The following is a 20,280-nucleotide window of genomic DNA, read 5'->3' on the forward strand; positions in this document are numbered from 1 at the left end:
GTCGTGGAATGGCGCTAATCGGCGCTATACTTTTTCACGCAAAACTGTGCTAATGCAGTTTTGCATGAAAAAGTATAAATCTGGGCACTAGTTTTTACAATATTTGCTAGCCTTACACTGACCCTAACTGAAAGTCCTTATGCGGTCAGCCAGTTGCCCTCAGTGTTGTGCGCTATACCGCCATGGATGAGTTAATCCCTGAGAGACTGATTTATGCTAGCTTGTGGTTATCTCCTTGCCAATGATCTTATTCAATGATAACAATATCCAATGTTTGTTGAACACCTGATGTATCTGTGCAGAATTTCTATTATAGGTTGTTATGAGACTTATACCGGGGAGTCTGTTTCCTTCTCCTTGTCTTTGCCCTTGCCTTGCTGCCTTTAATATTCTTGGGGTATGCTCACAATTGTGCACCACACTATCAAGGTTGGTGAAAGGATCCTGAACAGCTCTCATATATGAGTATAGGCTGAGAAGCATTTCTCATCTAGGGACCATAGGCATTCCTTAGTCAAGAATTTAGCAGGGTAGGTGCTGATGGCCTAAACTTTTAGGACCTTTTCACCCACAGGCTTTTTCGATGCTGCAAAGCATTTCAACATAATTCTTTGCTTAACTCAGATACAGCTGAGCTCTTCTTGGGCTGGGGCAAAGTAATGACCGGGAACATGCAGAACTCTTATGGGTCTTGGAGATGGTCAATGGTCAAGTGGAGCCCTTTGGCTACCATGGATTTAGGCAGAGTCTGGATGCCTAGTTCTGAATCCTAACACATTCCTGGATCACTTTCCATTGATTCCCAGCATAGACTACATTGGAATAATCTAGAGGGGATTGTACAAGGGCCCTGCTGATGTAAATGTAGTGTGGAACGGGATGGCTCATAGCAATATAACTTGAAAGGTGGTGCTGCTCATGACAACTGAGCTCTGGTGCCAGAAGCAGAGGTTCCTATCAAGCAGGTTCAACATTTTTCTTTTTTAAGCAGGATCTGGTTTACATCTATTTTAGACATGCTGTTGACCTCCGTCTAGTGATAAACGTGCATAATTACTATGTTGTGGATTATTAGTGATTTTGCCCAACAATATGTGGACCCCTGTAAGTGGAGGGAGAACTTTAAACTTACTGCTCTGAAAAGTTGAACCCAACAGGGCGCTGCATGTGACCCCATTTCTGCCGCTGAATGTGCCTTGGGCATTATACAAATATGTGGTGCAATAGAAGGAAAGAATGTGTAATCATCAATACATCAGTGAAACTAAATCAATCGCTGAAAGAGCAATCAATTTCTACATTTCATTTAAAGATATTTAATCAAACAATAAAATAGCCTAGATCAAACAATATTAGACATGTCACAACACTTCTAGACAAAAATTACATATCATACAAAACATATAGAACAAACAAAATTGTGGATAAGTAAACAAAAACAATTACTCAAACATTTCAATTAATCAAAAATGTACTCCAATCAATATTTCACTCTCAGAAAAGATGTGGTAATGATCTTTACTTTACACATTATTCCACATAAGGGATGGTTGCATCATGGCCACATCAAACAAATAATATTGTTCATTTTTTTTAAAAGGATGTGTGCCAATGTTATTCCTTATAGATAATTTAACATTTCTAGCAACATCTCCAAAAAAGAAAATGTCAACGCGTTTCAGCACCTTCTAATTGTGGGCCTCTTCAGGACCGTAGGAAATGGAAGTACTTGATAAAGTAGCAAAAAGCGAATTACAAAAAAAGAAACATAATCTAAAAACCTTAAACGTCATTTTATGTCACAACAGTCCAACCCTCATAATGTCCCAAGTACAGCTCATGCTGAAAAAAGTGAAAATCACTTGGCCAAAGGAACCCTTTTGTGGTGAAAGTACAATGTATTGATTGTGTTCAGTATGTGAATAGCTTTTCAATCAAATCAAGTGCTAACAGAGGAGAAACATAACCAAAGAACATGAGCCTATAAGTACTAATTACCCATACAGGCCAGGATGATCCAAAAGTGCCATATACTGGATTGATAGAATTCAAATAGGCCAAGACCTAAAAGATAATAAATATATGCTCTTTTTGAATACACAGGCGGTCTCAATCGAAATTTATCGAAGGAGTCAATCTCTAACTAGCTTTACTCTAGTGACTTACTTTATTAAAGAGATACAGTGGCCCCCTAAGGATACTCTTGTCGCGGCTCACCAATAAGTTTCCTTTATAGTTTAGCTTAGAAAGCAAAACGGCGTCTGCCTATTCACTAAGGGGGTGCCGTTCTTTAGCATGTCTGCACCCGGTTGAGAGTGCTTGTGTCAGTTGCTGCCAGCGTCAATGGCACATATCCCGCGTTTACCCTCAACAGATGAAGGACAAAGCTATCAACAACGTCCTCCACATGAAAATAAACATGTAACAGAATAGCATTGATGGTGGCCATCTTAAAATCAAGCTATACTTGCAGACAAGGCATCTGTGGCGGCCATCTTAAAGTGAAGTCATGATTAATGAGTTCACCTAAGGGTGAGCTGTCCATCTGTCACCCACTTTACTAAGACTTGCTAGTTGAAATTAGAAAAGGGGCAGAAATTTAAATAAATGTTCACAAATGCAAAAGATTAAGCTAAGGAACTGGGGAAGATGGCCACAGTAAGTATAGCTAAGTCTACCAGGGCGAGCTCTAATACTACTGTCTTTAAAATCATGTGCGTCTATACCACGGATAGTGTATCAAGGCTTAGGGAAAAGAAAGTAGAAGAACCAAGAATGCAAGAAATTAAAATGTGAGAAAGGTTAAGTAATACATTCCCACAAAATTTTGTTATAAACTGTTGTTCATACTGTATATCAATGTAATTAACAGCCAATCAAATCATAAACCATAGGCTTGACAGAAAAATTGAAAACTTCCTAAAATATAGTAAAAATACCTACTGTACAATTTAGAGCTTCCCCTTATAGAATTGAATACAAAAGGGGACTGGATTAAGGCCCACATTTTTATCCAGTAAAAATACCAGCTGTACAATTTAAAGCTACCCCTTATAAAATGGAAAGGGGACTAGAGTAAAGCCCACATTTCATCCAGATCATTAAGACCGTGCTGAGCTGTTTCACATTTCTCAATTAATCTTGCTTCCATTTTATCCAAGATGGTTGATGCAGATTTTCCACTTTGATTTTCACGTGCTACAGATATCATCCGGCTTGTGGTTCAATTCTCTGAAGTGTTCCACTAAAGGTGTACCCTTTATTGCGTATCTGATTCTTGAATTGTGTTGGAGAATTCTTGATTTGACTGGCTGAGACGTTTGTCCTATGTATAGTAACTCACAAGGACATTTCACACAATAAATCACATTTTTAGTGTTACAGTTGGAAACAAATGACTGATAGTGTGTTCTTCCATTCAACAATACTTCTTTAGTTTCAATGACCATTCAAGAAAGGTAGCTGAAGCATCGTCCTAAGGTCCTTCTTCCTTTCTGTGGGGAATGCAGCTTTAACCAAATGCTGTTGTAGGTTTTGTGTTTTCTTAAATGCAAAGAGTGGTTTCTGAATGCATAGTGGGGTCAGGATTCTCCAGTTTTTTCAATGATGGATCTGACCTTATTAGCTTTGGCATTATATGTGATTACACAGGTCAAAGGAGTTTCTTCAGTATGTTGTCTAGGCACTAATAGAGTTTTTCTGGGTGTAAACCAAGCTCTCTTAGAGGCTACTTTGACTAATTGTTTTCAGATACCCCCTATTGACTACAATGTGCACCAGCTCAAGCATTTTCAAAGTAGTCACCTCCCTTGGTAAAATTCCTTCTGATGCAAAGGAATTGACTGTAAGGCAAATTTAGTTTCATTGTTCTAGGATGGCCACTCAGAAAAATGCAGCAAAGTGTTACGATCTGTTGGTATTTTGTATAGGCTAACTTCTAAAGAACCTTCATCGGACATGATCCAAAGGTCCAGAAAATTGATTTTATTAGCATCATAATGCATGGTAAATCTAAAATCCAGTGCACCTACAACCCCCAGAGAGCACAGAAGTTGTGATAGGGGAATTCTGCAAGGAAGACCAACACCAGCAATGCAACCAAAGTAGATTTCTGGACGAGAGTACCTGTGGAACAAGGGGACCAAGAGCCGCGACAAAGTCGAGATTGGGCAGATGCCCAGAAAATGCCAGCTGAGGGTGCAAAGAAGCTGCCACCGGATGGTATAAGCTGTGGATTCTGCAAGATCGAAGAGGACAAGGAACTTCCCCTTTGGAGGATGGATGTCCCACGTCGTGAAGAAAGAGGTGTTCCCACGCAGAAAGACCGCAAACAAGCCTTGCTAGCTGCAAGTGTCGCGGTTAGGGTTTTTGGATGCTGCTGTGGCCCAGGAGGGACCAGGATGTCGCCACTTGGCTGATGAGACAGAGGGGGCGCCCAGCAAGACAGGGAGCCCTCACAGAAGCAGGCAGCACCCGGAGAAGTGCCAGAACAGGCACTACGAAGAGGAGTGAACCGGAGCTCACCCGAAGACACAAAAGGAAGTCCCACGACGCCGGAGAACAACTCAGGAGGTTGAGCACTGCAGGTTAGAGTGTCGGGGACCCAGGCTCGGCTGTGCACGAAGGAAATCCTGGAAGAGTGCACAGGAGCCGGAGCAGCTGCAAATCACGCGGTACCCAGCAATGCAGTCTAGCGTGGGGAGGCAAGGACTTACCTCCATCAAACTTGGACTGAAGAGTCACTGGACTTTGGGAGTCACTTGGACAGAGTTGCTGAGTTCCAGGGACCACGCTCGTTGTGCTGAGAGGGGACCCAGAGGACCAGTGATGCAGTCTTTTGTTGCCTGCGGTTGCAGGGGGAAGATTCCGTCGTCCCACGGGAGATTTCTTCAGAGCTCCTGGTGCAAGAAGGAGGCAGGCTACCCCCAGAGCATGCACCACCAGCAAACAGGCGAGAAAGCGGCAGGATCAGCGATACAAGGTAGCAGTAGTCGTCTTTGCTACTTTATTGCAGTTTTGCAGGCGTCCTGAGCAGTCAGCGGTCGATCCTTTGGCAGAAGGTGAAGAGAGAGATGCAGAGGAACTCTGATGAGCTCTTGCATTCGTTATCTAAAGAATTCCCCAAAGCAGAGACCCTAAATAGCCAGAAAAGGAGGTTTGGCTACCTAGGAAGGAGGATAGGCTAGCAACACAGGTAAGAGCCTATCAGAAGGAGTCTCTGACGTCCCCTGCTGGCACTGGCCACTCAGAGTAGTCCAGTGTGCCAGCAGCACCTCTGTTTCCAAGATGGCAGAGGTCTGGAGCACACTGGAGGAGCTCTGGGCACCTCCCCTGGGAGGTGCAGGTCAGGGGAGTGGTCACTCCCCTTTCCTTTGTCCAGTTTCGCGCCAGAGCAGGGCTGGGGGATCCCTGAACCGGTGTAGACTGGCTTATGCAGAGATGGGCACCCTCTGTGCCCATCAAAGCATTTCCAGAGGCTGGGGGAGGCTACTCCTCCCCAGCCCTGACACCTTTTTCCAAAGGGAGAGGGTGTAAAACCCTCTCTCTGAGGAAGTCCTTTGTTCTGCCTTCCTGGGCCAAGCCTGGCTGGACCCCAGGAGGGCAGAAACCTGTCTGAGGGGTTGGCAGCAGCTGCAGTGAAACCCCGGGAAAGGTAGTGTGGCAGTACCCGGGTCTGTGCTAGAGACTCAGGGGATCATGGAATTGTCTCCCCAATGCCAGGATGGCTTTGGGGTGGCATTTCCATGATCTTAGACATGTTACATGGCCATGTTCGAGTTACCATTGTGACGCTATACATAGGTAGTGACCTATGTATAGTACACGCGTGAAATGGTGTCCCGCACTCACAAAGTCCGGGGAATTGGCCCTGAACGATGTGGGGACACCTTGGCTAGTGCCAGGGTGCCCACACACTAAGTAACTTAGCACCCAACCTTTACCAGGTAAAGGTTAGACATATAGGTGACTTATAAGTTACTTAAGTGCAGTGGTAAATGGCTGTGAATTAACGTGGACGTTATTTCACTCATGCTGCAGTGGCAGGCCTATATAAGAATTTTCAGAGCTCCCTATGGGTGGAAAAAGAAATGCTGCAGCCCATAGGGATCTTCTGGAACCCCAATAGCCTGGGTACCTCAGTACCATATACTAGGGAATTATAAGGGTGTTCCAGTATGCCAATGTGAATTGGTGAAATTGGTCACTAGCCTGTTAGTGACTGTAGGAAAGTATCATCTTGCCTGGCATGTTACCCCCATATTTCACTGTATATATGTTGTTTTAGTTGTATGTGTCACTGGGACCCTGCCAGCTAGGGCCCCAGTGCTCATAAGTGTGCCCTGTATGTGTTACCTGTGTTATGACTAACTGTCTCACTGAGGCTGTGCTATCCAGAACCTCAGTGGTTATGCTCTCTCATTCTCTTTTCAAATTGTCACTAACAGGCTAGTGGCCAATTTCAGGGCAAACTCCCCGGACTTTGTGAGTGCGGGGACACCATTACACGCGTGCACTATACATATGTCACTACATATGTATAGCGTCACAATGGTAACTCCGAACATGGCCATGTAACATGTCTAGGATCATGGAATTGTCACCCCATGCTCTGATGGGCACAGATGGTGCCCATCTCTGCATAAACCAGTCTGCACCGGTTCAGGGATCCCTCAGCCCTGCTCTGGCACGAAACTGGACAAAGGAAAGGGGAGTGACCACTACCCTCACCTGCACCTCCCCTGGGAGGTGCCCAGAGCTCCTCCAGTGTGCTCCAGACCTCTGCCATCTTGGAAACAGAGGTGCTGCTGGCACACTGGACTGCTCTGAGTGGCCAGTGCCAGCAGGTGACGTCAGAGACTCCTTCTGATAGGCTCCTTCAGCTGTTGCTAGCCTATCCTCTCTCCTAAGTAGCCAAACCCTCTTTTCTGGCTATTTAGGGTCTCTGCTTTGGGGAATTCCTTAGATAACGAATGCAAGAGCTCATCAGAGTTCCTCTGCATCTCTCTCTTCACCTTCTGCCAAGGAATCGACTGCTGACCGCGCTGGAAGCCTGCAAAACTGCAACAAAGTAGCAAAGACGTCTACTGCGACCTTGTAACGCTGATCGTGCCGCCTTCTCGACTGTTTTCCTGGTGGTGCATGCTGTGGGGGTAGTCTGCCTCCTCTCTGCACTAGTAGCTCAGAAGAAATCTCCCGTGGGTTGACGGAATCTTCCCCCTGCAACCGCAGGCACCAAAGAACTGCATCACTGGTCCTCTGGGTCTCCTCTCAGCACAATGAGCGAGGTCCCTTGAACTCAGCAACTCTATTCAAGTGACTCCCACAGTCCAGTGACTCTTCAGTCCAAGTTTGGTGGAGGTAAGTCCTTGCCACCCAACGCCAGACTGCATTGCTGGGAACCGCGTGTTTTGCAGCTACTCAGGCTCCTGTGCACTTTTCCAGGATTTCCTTTGTGCACATCCAAGCCTGGGTCCACGGCACTCTAACCTGCATTGCACGACCTCCTGAGTTGTCCTCCGGCAGCGTGGGACTCTCTTGTGCAACTTCGGGTGAGCACCATTTCACTCCACTTCGTAGTGCCTGTTCCAGCACTTCTCCGGGTGCTGCTTGCTTCTGAGTGGGCTCCTTGTCTTGCTGGACGCCCCCTCTGTCCCCTCACGCAATTGGAGACATCCTGGTCCTTCCTGGGCCACAGCAGCATCCAAAAACCCTAACCACAAGCTTTGCAGCTAGCAAGGCTTGTTTGCAGTCTTTCTGCGGGAAAATACTTCTGCACAACTCTTCACGACGTGGGACATCCACCTTCCAAAGGGGAAGTTTCTAGCCCTTGTCGTTCTTGCAGAATCCTCAGCTTCTACCATCCGGTGGCAGCTTCTTTGCACCCACAGCTGGCATTTCCTGGGCATCTGCCCACTCCTGACTTGATCGTGACTTTTGGACTTGGTCCCCTTATTCCACAGGTACTCTCGTCTGGAAATCCATCGTTGTTGCATTGCTGGTGTCAGTCTTTCCTGCAGAATTCCCCTATCACGACTTCTGTGCTCTTTGGGGAACTTCAGTGCACTTTGCACTCACTTTTCAGGGTCTTGGGGTGGGCTATTTTTCTAACCCTCACTGTTTTCTTACAGTCCCAGCGACCCTCTACAAGGTCACATAGGTTTGGGGTCCATTCGTGATTCGCATCCCACTTCTAGAGTATATGGTTTGTGTTGCCCCTATTCCTATGTGCCCCTATTGCATCCTATTGTGACTATACATTGTTTGCACTGTTTTCTATTGCTATTACTGCATATTTTTGTATTGTGCACATATATCTTGTGTATATTTGCTATCCTCATACTGAGGGTACTCACTGAGATACTTTGGCATATTGTCATAAAAATAAAGTACCTTTATTTTTAGTATATCTGTGTATTGGGTACTGTAGGAGCTTTACTCGTCTCCTAGTTCAGCCTAAGCTGCTCTGCTAAGCTACCTTTTCTATCAGCCTAAGCTGCTAGACACCCCTCTACACTAATAAGGGATACCTGGGCCTGGTGCACGGTGTAAGTACCCCTTCGTAGTCACTCCAAGCCAGTCCAGCCTCCTACAGTGACAATTTGGAAAGTAAAGAGAGAGCATAACCACTGAAGTTCTGGTTAGCAGAGCCTTAGTGAGACAGTTAGTCATCACACAGGGAACACATACAGGGCACACTTATGAGCACTGGGGCCCTGGCTGACAGGGTCCCAGTGACACATACACTAAAACAACATATTTACAGTGAAATATGGGGGTAACACGCCAGGCAAGATGGTACTTTCCTACACTGACCATGTCAGAGACTGCATAAAACAAGAGGTTCAGAAAATGCTTGAACTGGGAGTGGTTGAACATTCTGAAAGCCCAGGGGCCTCTCCTGTGGTGCTTGTACCAAAGCCTCACTCAAAAGATGGGAAAAGAGAGATGAGGTTTTGTGTAGATTACAGAGGTCTCAACCAGGTAACAAAAACTGATGCTCACCCTATGCCCAGGGCAGATGAGCTAATAGATACACTGGCATCTGCCAAGTATCTAAGCACCTTTGATTTGACTGCAGGGTATTGGCAGATCAAGTTATCAGAGGATGCTAAAGCAAAAACTGCATTTTCGACTATTGGAGGGCACTACCAATTCACAGTAATGCCCTTTGGTTTGAAAAATGCACCTGCCACTTTTCAGAGGTTGGTGAATACAGTCCTGCAGGGGTTGGAGGCTTTTAGTGCAGCATATCTGGACGATATAGCTGTCTTTAGCTCCACCTGGGATGATCACCTGGTCCACCTGTGGAAAGTTTTGGAGGCCCTGCAAAAGGCAGGCCTCACTATCAAGGCTTCAAAGTGCCAGATAGGGCAGGGGAAAGTGGTTTATCTGGGACACCTTGTAGGTGGAGAACAGATTGCACCACTTCAGCTGAATATCCAAACTATCATGGATTGGGTTCCCTCTACAACTCAGACCCAGGTGAGAGCCTTCTTAGGCCTCACTGGGTATTACAGGAGGTTCATTAAGAACTATGGCTCCATTGCAGCCCCTCTTAATGACCTCACCTCCAAGAAAATGCCTAAAAAGGTATTGTGGACAGCTAGCTGTCAGAAAGCTTTTGAGGAGCTGAAACAGGCCATGTGCACTGCACCTGTCCTAAGAGTTGACAGGTTTGGGTGGAGGACCCTCCCATGCTGCTGTGAGTGAAGATCCTCCTGAAGGGGCAGGTTGATTGGAGGTCCGATGCTCCTTTTCAGACGCTCCGGATGACAGACTCTCCATGCCCAGTCCAGAGCCACAAGGATTACTCGGCCCGATCATTCTTGAGAACTCTGGGCAGAAGTGGTATGGGCGGAAAGGCGTACAGGAGGCCTGAGCTCCATTTGCAATGAAAATTGTCGCCAAGCTCTCCCCACTGCTGAAAAAGTCCTTGCACCACATCTGAGTGGAGACACCGCTTGTGATCCACTAGGCATCGACGGCTGAGTTTGTCCACTCTGGCATACAGAGAACCTGCCAAGTGTTGAACCACCAGGGTTATGCCCTGCTGTTCCAGCCATGTCCAGAGACGCAGGGCCTCTTGACAAAGGGTCTACGATCCCACTCGGCCCTGCTTGTTGCAGTACCACATGGCAGTGGTGTTGTCCGTGAACACCTCCACCAACATCCCCTTGACAGTGGGAGAAAGTGGCAAAAGGTGAAGAGAGAGATGCAGAGGAACTCTGATGAGCTCTTGCATTCGTTATCTAAAGAATTCCCCAAAGCAGAGACCCTAAATAGACAGAAAAGGAGGTTTGGCTACCTAGGAAGGAGGATAGGCTAGCAACACAGGTAAGAGCCTATCAGAAGGAGTTTCTGACGTCACCTGCTGGCACTGGCCACTCAGAGCAGTCCAGTGTGGCAGCAGCACCTCTGTTTCCAAGATGGCAGAGGTCTGGAGCACACTGGAGGAGCTCTGGGCACCTCCCCTGGAACTTCACATATGCCATCTGGTATGTTTAACCAACATGATGCCGGAGGCCATGAGGCCAAGCAGCCTCAGAGTCATTCTCACCGAAATCCAGGACAGATGCTGAAACATGGGTATCATAGCCTGAATATCCTGGACTCGCTGTTTGGGATGATAAGCTAGAAACTGCACTGTGTCAAGAACTACTCAGATGAAAGGAAGCATCTGAGAAGGAGTCAGATGTCACTTTGGCACGTTTATGAACCCCAGTGAATGCAGAAGGTTCGTCGTAGTATGGAGTTGGAAAACGACATCCCGGGGTGATCTTCTCTTCAACAGCCAGTCGTTGACGTGGGGGAAGACTGAAACCCCTAACCTGCTCAGATGGGCTGCGACCACCGCTATCACTTTAGGAACACCCGAGGGGCACTGTAAGGCCAAATAGCAGCACAGAGAACTGAAAGTGTTTGTAGCCTACCTTGAACTGCAGGTTACGTCTGTGGGCCGGCAGGATAGGGATATGGAAGTACACATCCTGCAAGTCAAGCGCTACCAACAAGTCTTCTAGGCCTAAAGCCGACAAGACCTGAGCCAATGTGATCATCTTGAATTTTTCATCCTGAAGAAGAGATTCACGGTCCGTAAGTCCAGAAGAGGCTGAAGATCTTTGTTCTTTTCGGGTATTAGAAAGTAGCGGGAATAACAACTACTGCCTACTTCTGACATCAGGAATCCTTCTATGGCTCTCTTGGCCACGAGAACCGAAACTTCCTCTCGGAGTAGAGTCAAATGATCCTCCATCAGCTGTTTGAAGATAGGGAGGATAAGAGGAGGAAAGGACTGAAAAGGCAGGGCAAAACTCTTCCTGATGATCTGCAGTACACATGCGCCTGATGTTATTGATTTCCATTGAAGGAGATGATGGTATATTCTCCCTCCAGCTGGGAGAGCATGGTCCTGCAGATGTAAACTAGGAAAGCTTAGAGGCTGTTGCTGCCAGCGGTTGTGTGATAGATGACTTCTGGCCTGCAGATCCTCTAGATCTATAGACCTATGTCGGCGCATACTCTGGGTTGTTTGCATGGGACGGTGGCTGGCATAGGGCTGGTGCGGGGCCAGGCCCCTTCTGTAGCCACAAAAGTGGCAAACGGTAGATGGTTGGCGAGGGGTCACCAAGGGACCCAAGGACATGGCAGTAGTCCAAGAGTCCTTAAAGCGTTCGAGTATGCCTTCTCACCAAACAAGCGAGTGCCATGGAAGGGCATGTCCATCAAATTTGCTTGGTCATCTCCCGAAAAGTCAGATGTCCTCAACCAGGCAACGAGTCAGTCGTGCCCGGTCCACACCACATGGTAAACTTAGCTTCATCTCTCCCGTCTTGCACTGCATGGGAGAATATCTTAGGGCCTCCACCGGGACCTGAGGCAGCACATGCGCAACTGTGTCCCAAATGGTATGGGAGAAATGGCCCAATGAGCACAAGGTGTTCATCGACCTCAGTGCTAGGCTGGCGGAAGAAAACAACTTCTTCCCAAGAAGGGCCAGCCTCCTAGATTCCCTATCAAGGGGGAGCGCAAGGAAATGCATCATGCGGTATGGAGGCTTGGACAACCAAGCTCTCAGAGGTGGAGTGTTGGCTGCGAAAGCTAGGGTCACCAGGAGCTGTTCAATGGTAGCAGGCAACCATCCTATTAACAGGAGCCCCTGTGCTGAGCTTGGACCAAGTTCCCAGCAGGATGTCCGTAAGTGCCTCTTTAAAGGGCAAAAGGGGTTCAGAGTGAAATGTAGGAGTCTGGCCTGGCTTAGCGTGGGTACCTCATGGCACTTACTCCTTGTGCCAGGTCCAGTTATCCTCTATTAGTAATTAGTAGTGTTCCAGCAGCTTAGGCTGATAGAGGTAACTATAGCAGAGCAGCTTACGCTGAACTAGGAGACAGGCAAAGCTCCTACTATAGGAGGGTCGCTGGGAGTGTAAGAAAACACTAAGGGTGTCCAAGAAACCCCACCCCAAACCCCTGGTAAGTAGGAGTAAAGTTACCCCACTTCCCCAGAAACACACTAAAGTCGTGATAGGAGATTCTGCAAAGGCAACAACGGACTGCAAAGCACTGAAGACGGATTCCTGGACCTGAGGACCTGTAAAGGAAGGGTACCAAGTCAGAGAGTCACGCAAGTGTCCAGGGGGGCAGTAGCCCACTAAACCCCAGATGAAGGTGCAAAAGGGCTGCCTCCGGGTGGGAGAAGCTGAAGATTCTGCAACAATGGAAGGTGCTAGGAACTTCTCCTTTGCACAGAAGATGTCCCACGGCATGCTGGAGGATGCAGATTTGTTTCCATGCAGAACGACCGCACACAAACTGCTAGCTGCAAGAGTCGCGGTTGAAGAAAATGGGTGCTGCCAGGGCCCAAGAAGTACCAGGAGGTCGCCCCTTAGGTGAGAAGACAGAAGGGGGTACCCAGCAACACAGAGAGCCCATGCAGAAGCAGGCAGCACCCGCAGAAGCACTAGAACAGGCGTTCAAGAAATCTGAGCACCCCAGTCCTCTCAACACTACAAAGGAGGGTCCCACGAAGTCGGTAGTCAACTCAATGAGTTGAGCAATGCAGGACTAAGGCCCATATTTATACTTTTTGACGCAAAACTGCGCTAACGCAGTTTTGCGTCAAAAATATTTGCGCCGGCTAACGCCATTCTGAAGCACCATGTGGGCGCCGTATTTAAGCAATGACGTTAGCCGCCGGCGCTGCCTGGTGTGCGTTGAAAAAAACGACGTACACCAGGCAGCGCCGGCGTAGGGGGATATGGGGCTTGGGCGTGAAAAAATGGGGCAAGTCAGGCTGAGGCAAATTTTTCGCCTCAACCCGATTTGCGCCATTTTTTTCCATTCCCAACCCCCATAGAAATGACTCCTGTCTTAGCAAAGACAGGAGTCATGCCCCCTTGCCCAATGGCCATGCCCAGGGGACTTCTGTCCCCTGGGCATGGTCATTGGGCATAGTGGCATGTAGGGGGGCACGAATCAGGCCCCCCTATGCCACAATTTTTTTTTTTTTAAATACTTACCAGAACTTACCTTATTGTCCCTGGGATGGGTCCCTCCATTCTTGGGTGTCCTCCTGGGGTGGGCAAGGGTGACAGGGGGTGTCCCTGGGGGCATGGGAGGGCACCTCTGGGCTCCTTCAGAGCCCACAGGTCCCTTAACGCCTGCCTTTTGCAGGCGCTAAAAAATGGCGCAAAAGCGGCCGTACGTCATTTTTTTTGACCCGCCCACTCCCGGGCGTGAATTTTGCCCGGGAGTATAAATACGACGCACATGCCTCGGAGTCAATTTTTTAGACGTGAACGCCTACCTTGCATCTCATTAACGCAAAGTAGGTGTCCACGCTAAAAAATGACGCAAACTCGATGGACTTTGGCGCTAGACGCGTCTAACGCCAAAGTATAAATATGGAGTTCGTTTTGCGTCGGAATTGCGTCAAAAAAAACGACGCAATTCCGGCGCAAACGGAGTATAAATATGCCCCTAAGTGCCGTGGACCTGGGCTATGCTATGCACGAAGAATTCCTTGAAAAAGTGCACAGAAGTCCTAGCTGCTGCAGTTCACGCAGTACACAGGATTACTGTCTGGCGTGGGGAGGCAAGGACTTACCTCCACCAAATTTGGACAGAAGGACCACTGGACTGTCGGGGTCACTTGGATCCAGCTCCTGTGTTCCAGGGACCATACTCGTTGAGATGAGAGGGGACCCAGAAGACCGGTGATGCAGGCGGTTGGTGCCTGCGTTAGAAGGGGAAAGAGTCAGTCGACCCACAGGAGATTTCTTCTTGGCTTCCAGTGCAGGGTGAAGGCAGACAGCCCTCAGAGCATGCACCACCAGGAAACAGTTGAGAAAGCCAACAGGATTAGGCGCTGCAATGTTGCTGGTAGTCTTCTTGCTACTTTGTTGCGGTTTTGCAGGACCAGTCAGCGGTCGAACCTTGGCAGAAGTCAAAGAGGGAGATGCAGAGGAACTCTGGTGAGCTCTTGCATTCGTTATCTGAAGAGAAACCCACAGGAGAGACCCTAAATAGCTATCAGAGGAGGATTGGCCACCTAACCAGGTAAACACCTATCAGGAGGGGTCTCTGGCGTCACCTGTTGGCACTGGCCACTCAGAGGCCTACATTGTGCCCTCACACCTCTGCATTCAAGATGGCAGAGGCCTGGGACACAATGGAGGAGCTCTGGGCACCACCCCTGGGTTGGTGATGGAGAGGGAAGTGGTCACTCCCCTTTCCTTTGTCCAGTTTGGCGCCACAGCAGGGGCTGGGGGATCCCTGAACCGGTGTAGACTGGTTTATGCAGGGAGGGCACTATCTGTGCCCTTCAAAGCATTCCCAGAGGCCAGGAGAGGCTACTCCTCTCAGGCCCTTAACACCTATTTCCAAAGGGGAGGGCGTAACACCCTCTCTCAGAGGAAATCCTTTGTTCTGCCTTCCTGGGACTGGGCTGCCTATACCCCAGTAGGGCAGAAGCCTGTCTGTGGGTTGGCAGCAGCGGTAGCTGAGGTGAAAACCCCAGAGAGCTAGTTTGGCAGTACCCGGGGTCCATGCTGGAGCCCCGGGGATGCATGGGATTGGCACACCAATACCAGATTTGGCATGGGGGGACAATTCCATGATCTTAGACATGTTACATGGCCATGATCGGAGTTACCATTGTGAAGCTGCATATAGGTATTGACCTATATGTAGTGCACGCGTGTAATGGTGTCCCCACACTCACAAAGTCTGGGGAAATTGCCCTGAACAATGTGGGGGCACCTTGGCTAGTGACAATTTTAAAACCAGAGAGAGCATAAACACTGAGGTTCTGGTTAGCAGAGTGTAGGAGGCTAGCCTGGCTTATAGTGAGTACCTTGTGGTACTTACACCTTGTGCCAGGTCCAGTTATCCCTTATTAGTAGAATAGAGGTGTTCTAGCAGCTTAGGCTGATAGAGGTAGCTATAGCAGAGCAGCTTAGGCTGAACTAGGAGACATGCAAAGCTCCTACTATACCACTTATATCATATAGCACTATAGCATAAGAAAACACAATACTCAGAGTTACTAAAAATAAAGGTACTTTATTTTAGTGACAATATGCCAAAAGTATCTCAGAGGATACGCTCACTTAGGAGGTAAGTAATATACACAAATTATATGAACACAAACCAAAAACAGGTAAGTAATAGTTAGAAAAGTAGTACAAAAAATGTAGAATCACAATAAAGTGCAATAGGTAGAAATAGGCCTAGGGGCAACACAAACCATATAGTCCAAAAGTGGAATGCGAACCAAGAATGGACACCAGGCCTAGTGTAGGTTGTAGAGGGTCGCTGGGACTGTGAGAAAACACTAAGGGTGTCCAAGATACCCCACCCCAAGACCCTGAAAAGTAGGAGTAAAGTTACCCTACTACCTCAGAAAGACAGTAAAGTCGAGATAGGTTATTCTGCAAGAACAACAACCACCAGCAAAACACTGAAGACGGATTCCTGGACCGAGGACCTGTAAAGGAAGGGGACCAAGTACAAGAGTCACGCAAATGTCCAGGGGGGGCGGGAGCCCACTAAACCCCGGATGAAGGTGCAAAAGGGCTGCCTCCGGGTGGAAGAAGCCGAAGATTCTGCAACAACGGAAGGGTTCTGTGCTAGATACCCGGGGATGCATGGAATTGTCCCCCCAATACCAGAATGGTATTGGGGTGACAATTCCATGATCCTAGACATGTTACATAGCCATGTTCGGAGTTACCATGGTGAATCTACATATAGGTAGTGACCTATATGTAGTGCATGCGTGTAATGGTGTCCCCGCACTCACAAAGTTCGGGGAATTTGCCCTGAACAATGTGGGGGGACCTTGGCTAGTGCCAGGGTGCCCACACACTAAGTAACTTGGCACCTAACTTTCACCAAGTGAGGGTTAGACATATAGGTGACTTATAAGTTACTTATGTGCAGTGTAAAATGGCTGTGAAATAACGTGGACATTATTTCACTCAGGCTGCAGTGGCAGTCCTGTGTAAGAATTGTCTGAGCTCCCTATGAGTGGCAAAAGAAATGCTGCAGCCCAGAGGGATCTCCTGGAACCCCAATACCCTGGGTACCTAGGCACCATATACAAGGGAATTATAAGGGTGTTGCAGTGTGCCAATGAGAACTGGTAAAATTAGTCACTAGCCTGCAGTGACAATTTTAAAAGCAGAGAGAGCATAAACACTGAGGTTCTGGTTAGCAGAGCTTCAGTGATACAGTCAGGAACAACACAGGGAACACATAGCTGGCATACATTATGAGCGCTGGGGTCCTGGCTAGCAGGATCCCAGTGAGACGGGCAAAAACAAACTGACAAACAAGTAAAAATGGGGGTAACATGCCAGGCAAGATCGTAGTTTCCTACACATCCCCCCCCAAAACGAGAGACAATAAGGCTAACCTTGCCCAGATGAGTCTTCATTCTCTAAGTGGAATTATCTGGAGAGTCCATCTGCATTGGAGTGGGTACTCCCAGGTCTATATTCCACTGTATAGTCCATTCCCTGTAGGGAGATGGACCACCTCAACAATTTAGGGTTTTCACCTTTTATTTGTTTAAGCCATAATAGAGGTTTGTGGTCTGTCTGAACAATAAAGTGAGTACCAAACAGGTATGGCCTCAACTTTTTCAGTGCCCAGACCACAGCAAAGGCCTCCCTCTCTATGGCAGACCAACGCTTTTCTCAAGGGGTCAACCTCCTGCTGATAAAAGCAACAGGTTGATCCTGGCCCTCAGTATTAAGCTGTGATAGCACTGCCCCCACCCCTAATTCAGAAGCATCAGTCTGGACTGTGAACTTCTTGGAGGGCTTTTTAGGACTGGTGCAGAGCAAATGGCATGTTTGAGCTCATCAAAAGCCTTTTGACAGCTAGCTGTCCACAATACCTTTTCAGGCATCTTCTTACTAGTGAGGTCATTAAAAGGTGCTGCAATGGAGCCATCATTCTTGATGGACCTCCTATAGTACCCCGTGAGGCCTAGAAAGGCTCTCACCTGGGTTTGAGTTGTAGGGGGAGCCCATTCCATAATGGTCTGGATCTTCCCCTGGAGTGGTGCAATCTGTTCCCCACCTACCAGGTGGCCCAGATAAACCACTTTCCCCTGCCCTATCTGGCGTTTTGAAGCCTTAATAGTGAGGCCAGCCTTTTGCAGGGCCTCCAAAACTTTCAACAGGTGGACCAGGTGCTCATCCCAGGTGGAGCTAAAGACAGCTATATCATCTAGATATGCTGCACTAAAAGCTTTCAAACCTTGCAGGACTGTATTCACCAACCTCTGAAAAGTGGCAGGTGCATTCTTCAAACCAAAGGGCATTACAGTGATCTGATAGTGCCCTCCAATGGTGAAAAATGCAGTCCTGAGGAGAGGTCGGTATAGGCGAACAGAGAGCGCCCACCTTTGATGCAAGTCTGACTATAAGGGGACGCTCCCTCTCCAGGATACCAGAGGCCACTAGCCTCTCTTGTTAGGGTCCTCCCCAGGTATTCCCTTGGTAAAGGTAGGCCCCTCCTTCACCCTTTTCTAGTGTGATTATTTATGCAGCGCTCAAAAAGCATATGCAACAGGGATCCAACACCCTGATGAATGCCCAGAGACCTTCCAGAGCTCAATTTCACAGGCAGAAACATGTCGGCTACTTCCTTTAGATAGGTGACCTTGTGAGTCATTGCTCTGACACCGGTTCCCCAGTCCTTTTTAATCACACCACACAGAACCCTCTATTAAAATTCATACGGGTATCTGAGTAGGTGTTTTTATTTCCTAACATAGCTGGATCCCTTTTCCAGAAATAAAATTAATTTACGCACTCCCTACTGTTCTTTTAACAGTGAGGTTGAGTCCGCCCAGGTGGCACTGTCCTACCTGGGTGGGGTTAGGTGGTCATATGATGAAGCATGACACTATATAGTGTGTGAGACCACCTAGTCCGTAAGGAAATCCCCCTTCCACACCACACACCACACCACAGTTCACCCACATTTCGCCTCTAGTTGAGGGTCAAGAGCGGTCTAGTGTTACAATTGATACACTACCGACCCACCTTCGTTACAAGAACCCCATACTCTTAGATGTGATTTAGCACTCTTATTCTAACCCATTTGTCTGCCTTCTTTCCCAATTCTTGGGGAGAGGTCAGATCTACCAATTGTTCGAAATATGCTCTCTCAGGATTACATTATACAGGCTTTCATAGTCAGTCACCTTACTGCCATGTAACCAACCCTCCAAGGCCTTCACTGAACAGTCTACAAAGTTTGTCCAGTCCTGAGAGGACTCTTTTCTGGTGTCTCTGAACTTAATCCTGTATTGTTCAGTGGTTAAGCCAAAACTTTGTAATAATGATCATCACTTTCTCTGACAGTAATGTGCCTATCCCTACCCTTACCAGTGAAAGATAGCCACAAGATAGCAGCCCACTGCCTTTGAGGGACCAACTATACCATACAGGCCCTCTCAGGTGCAGCAAACCACTTGTTAATGTCATCCCTCTCCTTGTAAGTGGGGACTATCTTATGCAGGTTTCTGGAATCTTGTTCTCTAACAGGATTGCTATAAAAAAAACACTGCTGCTGCCACCATGGGGAACTAACCCCAATCTCTGCCTTTCCCTCTCTACATGCAGAGATTACCTGTCTAATGCCAGCTGCTGCTGTTTAGCTTCAGCCTGGCCTCTTCTAACCTAAGCTCTGAGTTCCCTTTCCAAAATGTTATCCTCAGGGTGGGAGGCTTGGGAATTCTGAGACACAGAAGAAATGTGGGAATTGGCAGAGTGAGACCTGTCCCTTACTGGATGGAGTCTGGTAGCCTGGCCTTTAGGAGTGATAGGTGCCCTAGTAATGTGTGACCCCCTCCCACTACCAGTGTCACTAGATGGCCTGTTAGCTGGCAGGTCTTTGGAAGAACCCTCCCCAGCATCCTCAGGGGACTCCTCTGAGTCTTGCTGGGTACCCCCCTCCTCTACCTCCTGATCCTGGGATGGGCCAGACTGGTTCTGGTCACTTTCTAGGAGAAGGCTAAGGAGATCTTTGGTAGGATTCTTACCAATGCTTAAACCTCTTTAAAAGTTTATAGAAGGAAAGTTAAACTATTTAGGCTAACTGTGTATAATCTGACGTATTTGGTATATGTTTTTCTTATGAAAAGCACCAATGACAAAGTGGTAAAGCAGTTACAAGTACTTATCCCACGCTGCACCACCAATGTAGGAGGCTGGCCTGGCTTATAGTGGGTACCAAGTGATATTTACACCCTGTGCCAGGTCCAGTTATCACTTATTAGTAGATAAAAGGTGTTCTAGCAGCTTAGGCTGTTAGAGGTAGCTATAGCAGAGCAGCTTAGGCTGAACTAGGAGACATGCAAAGCTCCTACTATACCACATATCATATAGGTACTCTATCATAAGAAACACAATAGTCAGAGTTACTAAAAATGAAGGTACTTTATTTTAGTGACAATATGCCAAAAATATCTCAGGGGATATACTCCCTTAGGTGGTAAGTAAAATACACAAAATATATACACAGAGACCCAAATCAGGTACGTAATACACTTAGAAATATAGCAAACACAATAGAATGCAATAGTATACAACAGGCCTAGGGGCAACACAAACCATATACTCTAAAAGTGGAATGTGAACCACAAATGGACCCCAGGCCTAGTGTAGTGTGTAGAGGGTTGCATGAACTGTTAGAAAACACTAAGAGGGTGTCAAAGATAACCAACCCCAAGCCCCTGAAAAGTAGGAATAAATTACCCTACTA

This window comes from Pleurodeles waltl, chromosome 3_2, assembly GCF_031143425.1.
Source record: "Pleurodeles waltl isolate 20211129_DDA chromosome 3_2, aPleWal1.hap1.20221129, whole genome shotgun sequence".
Lineage (NCBI taxonomy): Eukaryota > Metazoa > Chordata > Amphibia > Caudata > Salamandridae > Pleurodeles > Pleurodeles waltl.